At 40.6% G+C, this 13,025-nt stretch overlaps 1 long non-coding RNA gene across 1 annotated transcript in view; it reads right to left on the bottom strand.

Annotated features, from left to right (window-relative positions):
• Positions 1–570: 570 nt before the first annotated feature.
• LOC307030086 overlaps positions 571–13,025 on the bottom strand; it is a 36,367-nt gene continuing 23,912 nt past the window's right edge. Inside the window, exons 2-3 of the long non-coding RNA XR_013805526.1 lie at positions 2,062–2,135; positions 571–1,931 (exon numbers count right to left, since the gene is read on the bottom strand). This is a non-coding gene — a long non-coding RNA (uncharacterized lncRNA). The remainder of the gene's footprint in view (positions 1,932–2,061; positions 2,136–13,025) is intronic.

Here is a 13,025-nt window from a genome sequence, read left to right on the forward strand (position 1 = left end):
TTCATAATATCACCACACGTACAATCACAAGGCTAAGAGTTAGAGGTGAAAGAGAAGGGACTGGAGGGATGAACAGAAGAATGCAGATGAATTGGCATCAGAACTAAAGGCACAGAGGAACAGAAGGTCCCACACGCCCCAGCCCCCTCAGCTGGCTTTGTTCCTGCATCTTCTTTGCAACAATTCAAAAGCAGCTTGCACAAATTAGACCCATGGGAAGAGAGAACAGACCAACGTGCAGCAAACTACTGTCACTCAGACAGGAGAGCGAGGAAGGGGACACTGGATACGCCACGTGCACAACAGACGAATTGGCCATGAGGGACCAGATGTTTCTCTACAGTGTATCGTCCTCTAGCTACTACATGCTCTTGGCATTGCACTCCAGGATATACTTTCATATTTTCTCACGACTTCATTCATTTGAAGGTTAGGTGGACTTTATCTAAGAGCAGAGGAAGTATTTGTGCAGTGAAAATGTATTTATTTCTGCTCCTCAATGGCGCTAAATTGGATAATACAATATGATAATAATGTATTGTGAGTTGGACATTTTTATTGTATCACAGCAGCATTATTTGCAACATGAATGAGGACATTTAAAATGATAAACAGTAGAACAGACATTCGTAATAACATTTCAACCACTGAAGACAATTTGTCAAAAACTTCCAACCTACGTTTGATATGGGAACAAACACCACATTTATATTTTAGGATTGACTGCAGCTGAAATGAGTGCTTCAGTCTAACATTATTGAATAATCTGATCCTGTATCTCAGATATGATGGTGATGATTTGTATTCGCTGTTTGTGCTCAGTGTCAAACTCTTGCACACACACACACACATCTGGTACAGATGGGGACGGCAGGTGCCAAGACATGACAAAAAGAAAGAAAGAAATACATGAACAGAGGGTGAACACCATGGGAGGAAGTTGGCAGCTTTCTCAACTTTGTAGATTGCAGGTGTTGTGTTGACAATCGAGATGGAGTTAAGAATGCTGCACATCAGTGGAGACTGGCAGGAAGAGCTGGCACATGTTGTCCACAGAGAGACGTGTGGCATATGTGGATGGGGTTGGAGGAACAGAAAAAAACTTTATTCTGTCAAAGTCAGCCTTGTGATATTCATCTTGGTTAGATCTACTGAACTCAAGCACCCCAACATCTACAGAAGCTGTTCTCAGCGCCAGAGGACTGTGAGTTGAAGCGTGCGCGTGTGTGTGTGTGTGTGTGTGTGTGTGTGTGTGTGTGTGTGTGTGTGTGTGTGTGTGTGTGTGTACTTTGAATGAAGAAGCTCTGCATCATTTTACTGCTTATACTGGATTCTCCACACTTTTTAGTTACACATATATTATCCACAGTATCCAATAGAGGGGATTAAACATACTGAATACATGAGGAATGACGCCCAATATTATGGACTTCAAATGAAATGAACCAAATCAAAAGGGACTAAAGATGTCTTGAGAACAATTTTACCGAACAATTAAGTGCAAATGAAAATTAAAGCAGGTCTAGTTGAAGCAATTAGACTGATACTTAAACATGTGTGAGCATCTAAACAACACAGAAGACAAATTAAAGACAATACAAACAACCATTTCCATTCAGACAATGAGCTTATATTGCTCTTTGGCAGATGTAGTGTTTTAAAAGATGGTCGACAAAACATCTCTTCTAGCAATTTCAATGCCATTGTCACGGATGGCGTACAGTTTGTAATGGCAGCCAATTACAGCAGCTTTTCATCCAGGAGGCAGCATCAAACGATTCGACTGTCAGCTTGTGTTGCTGGAGGCAGACAGGCAGACCAGCCTAGGGCGGACTGATGCACACAGCAGCACTCTCTTCTCCTCCGAACGCCCATCTCTACGATTATCGGCCTTCAGAGCGATGGGTCAAACTCTTCAGCAATTACCACCTCTGCACGGGTGAAAAGGTGAAAGCACTTTTCAATATGGCAAACCAGTTTCATCATCATCAGGGAAAAATGGAAGCAAGTGAATCTGCTTTAACAGCAAAGAGGCATGTAGATGATTTGAGAGATGCTTACTTGACCCAACCTATTTGTCAGGCTGCTGTATCGCCCCGTTGCCACCTGGGGGAATTCCTGAGCACTGTAGCCTCCTGGGACAATGATAGAAATCACAGATGCAGCATCAGAGCCATGAAAAAGCTTTCGGCTCACACATACACATACAATGTATGCATAAACACAAACAGAGGAAGGCAGTGAGGGACAAGCGGTTCCTGCCTGGGAGGGGGTATATTTAGAGTCTTGCGTAATGTGCTTTTAACACAACACAGAGTGGATGAATTTTTAATGCCAGACAAGGATGGGAGGGAGGGAGAGAGAGAGAAAAAAATGAATCAAGTTAAGTATTTAATCTGAGCCGTTGCTTAGGGGTTAGACAGAGATCTGAGAATAGCCTGTAAGCATCGGGCGCGGCACATAGGATAGCCTCCGATGTACCAGCTACGCATGAATGGCTCCTGCTAAGAGGGGATGGAAAGCAGGAAAGTGAGCAAAGGGATGGAGGCAAAGAGAGAGAGAGGAATATTGGAAGGTGTGTAAGGCATGAGAGTGAGGAGGAGGAGGAGGAGGAGGAGGAGGAGGAGAGAGTTTGCATGAATGAGCGAGCAGGAATAACTATGAGGCATGTCAGCGCGGTGCTGGGAAACCCAGGGGAAACAAAGAAGTGCACAGTGCAACGGTTTCTCTGGCAGAGCCCCACGCTCTCGGATGTGAATGTTTACGATGCAAAGACATGTGCAGACATGTCTACCACATTGTATGGCTGGCAGGAATACTCCTCAGCATGATAAAATATGAATGAAATCATCCACTTATAAAAATGTACTTTTTGGCTTATAAAACTGCATTTATTTTTTATTTCATTTAATATCATATTCATAAGGCAGTTTCCCATTGTATAAAAAAGCTGTGAGAATAAATACATCTGCATCAGATAGTGGTGGAATGATACCAGAGGCGCCATTTTCATGACACGCATGTTGGAAACGCTGAAAGGGCATTGATAAGGTGGACGCCCGTTTTCTCCTCAATGGTAGAAAGTTGCTAAATGATTAAAATCTGGTGTGTTTCTTTGTTGATTTTATGTTCATATTTAGCTGTTTTTATCTCTAACAAGTAGTTTACATTTAACTTGTGTTTATTGACGGAAAAAACTGTAAAGTCAACCGAGACAAATGTAACATTTGTGATATTGATCTTTATGAATAAACATTGATTGATTGATTGAAAAAGTGAAGTTTGTACATTTTTTGAGATTCGATAAACTACTATTGAATATATACAAAACATCCCAAGTCCAAATACTGTACATTTAGAGTGAAAACTAGTGGAAAACAACCGAGAAGTGTTTTTTTTGTTACACCAGTCTGACTTTTAAACTAAACCAAAAGCAGTCATCCGCCACATCACTGAATTTAATTCCCGTAGCCCTGCCTCATTTCCTTTCTATGCTCTTTACCTTCAATGACAGGCTTTCAAAATTTGCCAAAGTATTAGCTTTACAAGCTCCCGGGATTACACAATGGTGTGCCAGCAAAAGCTTTGGGAACAACATTTCATCAGGGTTAGGCTACATGATCGACATACTGACTCACTGACATATTTCATAGGGACCAAAATAGACAAAATGTCATGTTTAAATTATCAACACATTTCTTGTGCTTGCCTTGAAAATAAAGGAAATACTTGAAACGTCTTGAGATGTCTTGGAAACACCTGCCTTTAAAACCAGCTGGCGAGGCGAGCCCCGTGGGAGCTTTATCTTCTGCTGCGTGACTCACTACATGGTTTCCCTCTCAGCCTTTTTTGTTTCTTTGCCAGAATAATGTTTGAGAGAGAAGACGATGACAGAAAACATACCACAAAGGCTGTTTGGTCTATGCTACCGTTTGCTTAAAGACATTATGACATAGTGTCACTGAAATCCGTATGAAACAGATTCCATCACTTTGAAGTGTATGGTGCTGATGCAGCAGGAAATGGCAGATGGCCGATGAAGAACTGGCTATCTGTCTTCTCACAAGCCTTTATTGTACAAAGGAATCCTTAAAGGCAGAGGATTGAAAAACGATCAGGATCCCCGATCAGCAGACGTATAGGCTCTCTGTTGCTAATCCTGCCCATATGCTCAAATCTCCCATAAGAGTGACATGACAGTGTCAGTGAGAGATGATCAGATTGCCTTGGTTGTGTGTGATGAGGAAATAACATCAGCAGAGGCAGAAGCATTGACAGAGAAAAGGTCACAAGGTGCCAAACATTCAATCATCCTTTCAGATGCACTGTGCAGTAGTTTACCCTCTTTTCACCTCGTATTTCACTCAATGTCAGTGAGGTCGAGGAACGTCTGCATTCTTTCTCTCTTTCAAGAAGAGTCTTTACCTCTAAGTTAACTCTACAAAAACCATACATAGGGTGTTGCTCTTTTGGCCCTTAGTTGATACTTTAGCTTACACTCAATTATGTGTAACGACAAGGAGTCTATTTTATTATGTACTTTGGTTTAGTTTATTTATGTATAGCGTTGTGGACAGTCCCCATCGATGAACTGTCACAAAAACAGTAAATGGAGCAGCTTTAGCTAATTTCCAGCTGTTGTCCCCGGCCAGATGGTAATAGACACCCTTAAAATCACAATATGTCAACAGCATTAGTTATAAAAAAATATAAAATAAAATAAAAAGGATGAAAGACAAGTAGAAACAAGCGAAAGGAAAAGAGAGGATAAAAGGGAACAATAAACGACACACGTTACTACATACAGTACATGTCACGATATAGCACATCGCAATCACATAACAGAAATGAGGGGCAACATCCATGATCACAACATGTAACACAACATGTAACACTCACGCCATACTCAACACAGACTAGTGTGTGCAGGTGTAGTTCTCAGTGAACCATGTTTTTCAGTGAGCTGTGAAGGTGGTATGTGTATGTATGTCTTTGATTTGAGTGGGTAGAGAGTTCCAGTTTTGTATTGCTGTGACCGAGAATGATGACTGACCAAAAGTACTCTTCCTGAATGGGACTGATAGGTCGCCACGTGTGGAGCTTCTAGTGGTCAGTCTGGTGTTGTTACGTTGATTAACCAATGAGTTAAGAGGTGGAGGGGCTGTATTGTGCAGGATTTTGTACACCAGAACGATGTTCCTATACTTTATTGGGAATGATCCCCACGATAGACTCCCTTACTTCTCTGTCCAGTGTTTTGTCACAAACTGTTCTTGCTAAAATGAGTGCTGATTTTGTCATGTATTGTGTTTGTGTGTATATCATGACTCTTCCATTTGTAGTATTTTTTGTATGTATGTGATTGCTTTTTCACAAATGATGACTTTATTAACTTGTTTGCCATATAAGCATGAAATAGATTTGATCCCAATTGGTTTTATATGGTTTAATTAGGATTAAATAAAAAATAAATGTAATAAACTAAAACAGGACAATAATTTCTTAATGCTTAGAAAAAAATTAAATGTAAACATCTACAATTCCAGGACATGTTGGAAAACTCAATTGCCGTTTCATTCAATGACAGCTTTTCAAATGTGATATAATCAAAAGCTCCAGAAAAGCTATAAAGTACGACCTTGTAAGGAGACAGTTTTCAAGGTTGTGTCCCTCTTAGTCGATTGATCACATGTGAAACATTATTCCACGGTTACATAAGGGCATATTTGATTTGCAGACATTAGGGATTTTACATGAGGTTCATGTGATTTTCAGATAATTCACATGTGAATTGTAAGAAGACACATACATACGTGAATTATCTGAAAATCACATGAACCTCATGTAAAATCCCTAATGTCTGCAAACCAAATATGCCCTTATGAACAACAACTTCACATGGGCTTATTTTGTCCTTCCTTCATGTATTCTGGTGGCCGCTTTTTAAATACTATGACAATTCAGATTATGCATAGCCCCACTCTTTACCGTATATTAGAAAATGTACAAAATAATTCAAGACTGTATAGTTATGTCATTTTCATTAGAATCTCCATTCCGACAGGAGTAAGAATTTACATTATACAGCAGATATACAGAGGGAATGGTAACATAGAAAGGGAGAATAGGACTTTTTTCTTAACGCTTAGTTTATTCACTTATTCAATAATTCCTGGTATTTTATTATATTTGTTGTGATTTACCTTTTTGTTTTGATTACCTTTCCCCCTCTTCTTCATTTTATTATGATTAATCTTATTTATAAGAAAGTTTGAAAAGGGAGGAGAAGGTAAAAATATATGTAGGGAGAAGTCGATATAAGCAGATGACTAAGGTTAATATGTATATATATATGTTTAGGCTTAAGGAGAATATACACGTGGATGTACAATGGTATATATCTGTATGTCAAAGGGTAAATATGAAGAGAAGTTGTGACTTATGGATAGATTTCTATACGTGGGTGATGTACGTACTCTCAGTTTTTTTATTTATATTTCACATTGCTGATGACACTCATTTTCATTGTTTGTCAGATGGATATGTGCCTTTATGTTTCAAAAGGGAATACAAAAAAAGACTGTATAGTTTTGTTTATTCCTCAAAAGTTGCCAACCTTTTTTTCTCCTGCTCTTTCTGTTATATTCTATTCTAGAGTGGCAGTGTTTACTGGAGCTTCAAACATGTTTGTATGCAGACTCAAGGGGCATCTCTTCATGCTGACTTTGCTGATAGCAGATATAAATTCAGATCCCCATCCGTCAGAGGTGGGAGTGATCTCTCTTCCTCCACAGCTTCACACTGAGGCTATAAACTGATCTCCGTCACATGGAGGAACAAAGCAGCCTCACCAGACAGAACACAAGGAGCTGTAGAATATACAGGAGCAGGGTTATTGCCCCAGTGAAACTTTTTATGTGGATATTTTACTGACTGTACTCGAAGCTGAAGCACCAGATGTGCTGTTGTGGTTTCCTGTCGGGTTTCAGATGCTGTGTAAGAAGATACAAAGGAGAGGGGGTAGTGATATTCATGTAATAAAAGGAGGCTGTTGGCATTCAAGATTTATTTCTCTCAATTGGTCATATCGACAAAAAAATGACAAATCAAAGTCATCCTTCAGCACCAGCAGCCTATAAACTTTGTCCCTTCCTCTCTCTTACAGATAGGCTGTGACGGATGGAGCCCAGAGGAGCTGACATCCTGGGCTCATCTGGACCCTGAAGGCCCCGAGGCGCCCACAGTCACCAGCAGAGCCCACCTCCTTCCCCCAGTCGCGTTTTCCATTGGGCGGAGGCCGTCTAATGAGGATGTTATCGGATCAGTGTCTTCAGCCTGACACAAGCCTAGCCGCCAGCACTAAGGATTCAACCTTTTCCCACCTGCTCTTAAGATGAACGACCAGCAGCTCACGCAATGAAGGAGAAGGGCGGTCATATTGAGTTTTCTTTCTAGGAGGAGAATAGAATAACTTCAGAGATGAATAATACCTCATTCACACCAACGGTGTTTCAGGGCCGGTTCAGAGCTGGAGCTTGAAAAGCACCGGATTTTCCTGTTCACACCGAAGCGGAGCAGCCTCTTAGCTCCGGAATCCGGTTCATTTAGAGCACCAAAAAATTGTCCGGCCAGAGCAAAAGCACCACATACGTCACGCTTACGTCGAGGCAGGGGCAGGGGCAGGGGCGGGATCAACTCCTGAACAACAACAAAAAGCCGGCGTTTTATCCAGTTTGTACACAACGATTGAGAAACTTAACAAGCAGCAGTATTCCACTGAAGAGACCAGCTACCTACTGGGAATCTGGTCTTCCGAAGAGGTACAGAGGAAGCTGGAGCACAATCGGCCATTGTTGTTGTTGTCGGTGTCAGCTGTGAGGGGTTTCCGGGCGCAAACCATGACGCAATGACGCAGCACTAGTCGGACTCTGGGCAGTGTGAAAAGAGCCGGAGCTAAACCGAAGAACCGGTTCTGAACCTGAAAAGCTCTAGCACGGAGCTTGAACCGGAGTTGCGTTGGTGTGAATGAGGTAATAGAGAAGTGATTTATGTCACATGGTTCAATTTTAGAACTTTTGTCATACAGTCCTTATTTGAGTTGACTTTAGTTACTTCAACAATAACTAATAAACGGTCCTTAAGGTGAGGTTGTATGCTGTGTTCGAGAGCTGTAGGAAATAGTCCTAAAACTCGGAAAGGAATTGGGAATGGGGTTTTCGGTGAGATGCCTTTAAAAACATATTTAGTTCAAACAAACTTAAGAGACGTTTATGTTCTGTTCTAATACATAGCTAAAATACTGACCCACCAAGACTGCAATTGGCATCACTAAAACCACAAAATCAAATAAAAAATGGATGACAAAAAATCCAATTAGAGTGATGTCCTAGGCCTTCTTACTTTATTATCTTATAATCACCCACTGCTGTTGATAACAAGCTCTTTTTTTCACAAGTTGTTTAAATAAGTAATTTAAATATTTTAAAAAAGTAATTAAAGAGACCAAAGTGTGTGATTAATGCTTTGTCAGATTTGCATACTGAGGAACTCTTTCTTTAATTAAAAAGCGTTAATATGACACCGAGTGTGAAGTGATTAAATAAGTGCTGCCGTTTGAATAAATAAAAATGCTCTGAATCAGTGACAGAGACACTTAGTCACTCCCCTGAATACGCCTCCTTGGTGATGTGCTGTGTTTGTCCAAGTGTGGCTCCCTCACTCTGCTGAACACGGTCATTAGAAAAACCATGCGCCACGTGCAGGGAAAACATCAGCTAGCTATCTCGCTGTCAACAGTGTTGATGCTGCTGTCTGTGAACTTCAGCGGGGGGCAAACCAAGTGTAAAAACTGGCTCTGATTGCTGCGTGTGTGATGCTGATCATTTGCTTGATAGGGCGATGTTACAACAGATGAGGACTGAGCAACAGCAGAGTGCCTTCTGTTTTACCTCCAGTCCTGAGACGACCGTAAACATCTCAGTGCCACTGACTGTGAGTTGACATCATGAGGAGAGAAATAGCATCATTTTTTCAGCTATTTCAGAGCAAATAACCTTCCATTTAAACATAAACATTCAATGCTGCAGCCAGGAAAGCATCATTTTCTCTCACCGGAGAGTAAATGAACAATGTTTACCATTTGAGCTAATACATCACCATAATTATCATCACTATGATCAGAATCATGAATCAGAAAAAACATTTTAAACTTTCAATTGTCATCTCCAAAACATGGCCATTCTGTCATTTTGAAGGCCTTATGTGGGCCATTAGTATGCACAATGAGGTGCACTTCATCTTCGCTCGCAGGGAGCCAATCAACTTCAAGCACTCGCACTGAAGGTGTGTTGTGTAATGGTGAGAGGGGAGATGTTGTTGTTCTGCAGTTGGTTGCAAAGTCACATGGGAAACCAAGGTTGTGTTTGAAATCCCATACTAACATACTGCATACTAACATACTGTACTATAGTACATACTCAATGTGTTTCTAGTACATATTGCCTACTAAAACAACTGCTATTAACGACGCACTATTCACGCTGAAGTAAACTCAAGCAACACATCTCTTATGCATTACATCACTGTTTGGATCATAATGCTACTGGTCTGCGCTATAATGAAATTAAATTAAACAGCATACAGCATCAGTACTATTCAATGTTAGTGCCAGGGACATGAATTAGCTTCTCTCTTTGTGGTTGTGCTTCATTAATGAATAATGTATCTCTGTTTTGTCCTGGTTCAACAAAAACACATCCTGAGGCTTCTAAGAAATCATGTCTAAGAAACACTTATGGAGGACATCAAAAGGGCTTATGTCACCAGGAGACACAGCTATGTAACTGTGAAAATGGTTGCAATGTCTGACACTGCCAAAGGGCAGCATATGCAGACTGAAAAGGGCCTATAGCGCACATCAAATGACATTTCATCCTTGTATTTACCCTTCTACCCAGTCAGCTATGTGGGCAGAAAGACATCCTTCTTTCCTTCATACATTGCATCAATTTAAAAATAGCCTTTTCAGCAGCGAGATTCACAGATCTATACGCTCGGAACATGTTTGAGAGGAACCTCAATAGGTGACAGATTAATGTGCTCGGTGACAGCTAATTTGGCTATGTGGGAGTGAGATGGAGCTGCGGGAGTGTTTATTACCCTCGGAAAAATCAACATATCTGATCTCTGGTGGGCGGGAGGAAGACTCATTTTCCAGAGTGAATTTTCTTCCTCCTCAACAGTAACGTCTGTCAGAGGCTGCACAAGATCACTGCCTCATATTTTCACAGGATGCTTCTCTAAATTGAGATTAGACACAGAGGTCATGCTGTTACTAAATGCATGCATTCAACAGCTTCCTGCAGGCAACTTAATTAACCTAGCAGCCTTGGAGGAATATGCAAGAAACAAAGCCACAGTGAGAAATGGAGACTGGAGCAGGGCCAACAGCATTAAAGCTGAAAGTACGACAACATGTATAACAGTCATTTTGAAAATAAATTGTATAAAAACGATATTACCATTGGTCTAGGCTAGAGTTGAAAAGAGCTAACACTATTAGAAATGTCTTCTATTTGCCTAAATTAATTATTAAATTGTGCATGAACAAAATATTTGTTTAATAACATGTGTGTTGATTATCAAGGGACTCTACAAATCAAGTTTTGTATCCAGTACAATTATTTAGTTTGAATAAATTGTGGTAAGATTCTTTTTTTTGGGCAGAAAATATCTGAGAGCTCACAAATCCAGGCTGGATTTAAAATGTTCTTGACTAATAAACACATTGTGAGATTTAGACAATATTCTTTCTTTGGTGCTACATTCAGCATTAGAAGAGTGCAATGCTCTTTGAGGCTTATTCCAACACAATTCAGATACAAACCCCCATCTTCCCTCCTTGTAAATCTGATGAAAGTGTCCTGTGTTTGAGACAATCTGAATGCTGAATAGATTTGAATTATAATCCAATATCATCAAAGTAATATCACGGCGGAAGGCTTCAGCGTGAGCCCGTCCCCGCGCCCAGAGGTAATAAAAAGGTGACCAGGCGCATTATTGTACTTATTTGAATCACACCGCGTCCCCTGACTGCTGAGAGCCTGTCACATCTATTAACACTTCACACAAAGCCCAATGTTGTTGCTGCCTCAGGTGGGAGTAACTGGTCATATGAAACAGAGTGAAAGCCTCATGGAGTCTGAACAGCAACAGCAACATCAACAGAGCTGAGGTGATAAGAAATGTATTCTTTGAGCTTGGAAACAAGATTACGGTCTCATTCAAATTCACAGTGTTTTGTGAAGTATCGGTACAGGGACTTTCCTCTCTTTTGATCTAATACACTAAATCCAAGGTCCAAATGATGTGCGTAAAAAAGCACAGATTTGACCCAAAGTGTTGATAAACTTTGGGCCACATGACTACATGTACTGTGATGTGAAATATTCCAAACCAACAGGGAATTATCAACTCAGTCGTCCCTCTTTATCTGTATAGAGCATTTTAACGTCCTGCAGTTCATTGTTTTGGTTTGGTTTATTCTCTCAGGTCTTATCACAGTGATTTTGAGCGACGGCAGGTAGCTGTTTACCAGGTTAAAACTCCAACAACCTAATATACGCTCCCAGTCCAGAATCAATAGAGAAATTAAATTAGCCACAAACTGGAAAACAGAGTGGAGCATTTAGCAGCTTAAGAGCCGGATATTTTCTTTTTATTTGCCATTGCCATCTTGATTTTCATGTTGGCCCCAAAGCCTGCTTAATGGTCTATTTACCTCTGAATGGGAAATACACAAGAGCAACAAATGGAAGAATTAGACCATAACTTTTTAAATAAACCTTGTGGTGTACTAAAAAAGTATTTAATTATTGATGATAATCTCATTAAAATCTGTCAGTAAAATGTTAACTGAGGTAATAAAAAAATAAGGATGATTTTTTTCCAACCTGCGGATGCGTTGGATATTCGAGAAAAAGCAAGTTAAAGGCATTGGCTCCACTTTTCAGAAATGCAGGTTGCCGCCTGGGAAAAAGAGAAGAGAGCATGTTTTTATAATGTATTGAGCCGGAAAAGGAATTATTCAATACCTTCTGTCTCTCCAAGCAACTCCAATTTCATAACCATTGCCCAAAACTGATGAAAGCCAGAGATAATGGCCTTTGTGGCTGCTGTTTTTCCGGCCAGTGGTTCAGACCTCTTCACCTCCAGACTGGACAAAGGCTGAGGACATTGTGAAGGTGATGAGCGTCTGATTCGTGCAGCTCTCCCTCTGTCTGTGAGCAGATGGGAGAGTTGGATCAGCGCCTCTAGATTGGCTTCTATCTTCTCATCTGTGGCTTGTCTGTGGCAATCAACAGCTGCCTCCCGGGCAGAAAACCTATTGATTACAGGTGGCACTGATCCCTGAACAGCCAAGCTGAGGCATCTGGGGCTCAGTGGTAGAAAACAAGAACACAAGGAGGAGTACACTCCAAACAGAGGACTTTTAATAGAAAGAGTTATTGCTCATATCAAGCGATTATTTGACAGCACTGAGAAGAACAATAACAGTATAACCCTATATATTGCCCCTATATAGTGCCTGTGTTGTAGACAAGTATGTGAGGTTCCTATCACTTACTACAGAAAACCAATTGCCTGGAAACCAGGTAACAAGTTTAAGTAATGTCAGTGTACATGAAGTCAGTGTACATGACGGATACACACAAGCACACAGCCTCCCACACAGACAAACGCACACCAATTAGATACAGTGCGCTTCCTGAGCGATGAATGATTCATGACGGTCTTCTCTACAGGAGTGATCACATTTTCCATTTCCAAGTGTCCTAAGCTGTGTAGGAGGCTTCCTGCATTTCACCCTCATTAAAACACCTGATTTCACTGGATGGCCTCTGACAGAGTCTATTGTGCTAGGGCTTACATTATCTTTAATATTCTGATGAATAATGAACAGATGTGTTGGCCGCAGCACTCATCTTTGTCCTTTGAATCGTAATTGGATCCAAAAAATGGATTTT

This window comes from Notothenia rossii (genome assembly GCF_949606895.1).
Source record: "Notothenia rossii genome assembly, chromosome: 2".
In the NCBI taxonomy this organism is placed as follows: domain Eukaryota; kingdom Metazoa; phylum Chordata; class Actinopteri; order Perciformes; family Nototheniidae; genus Notothenia; species Notothenia rossii.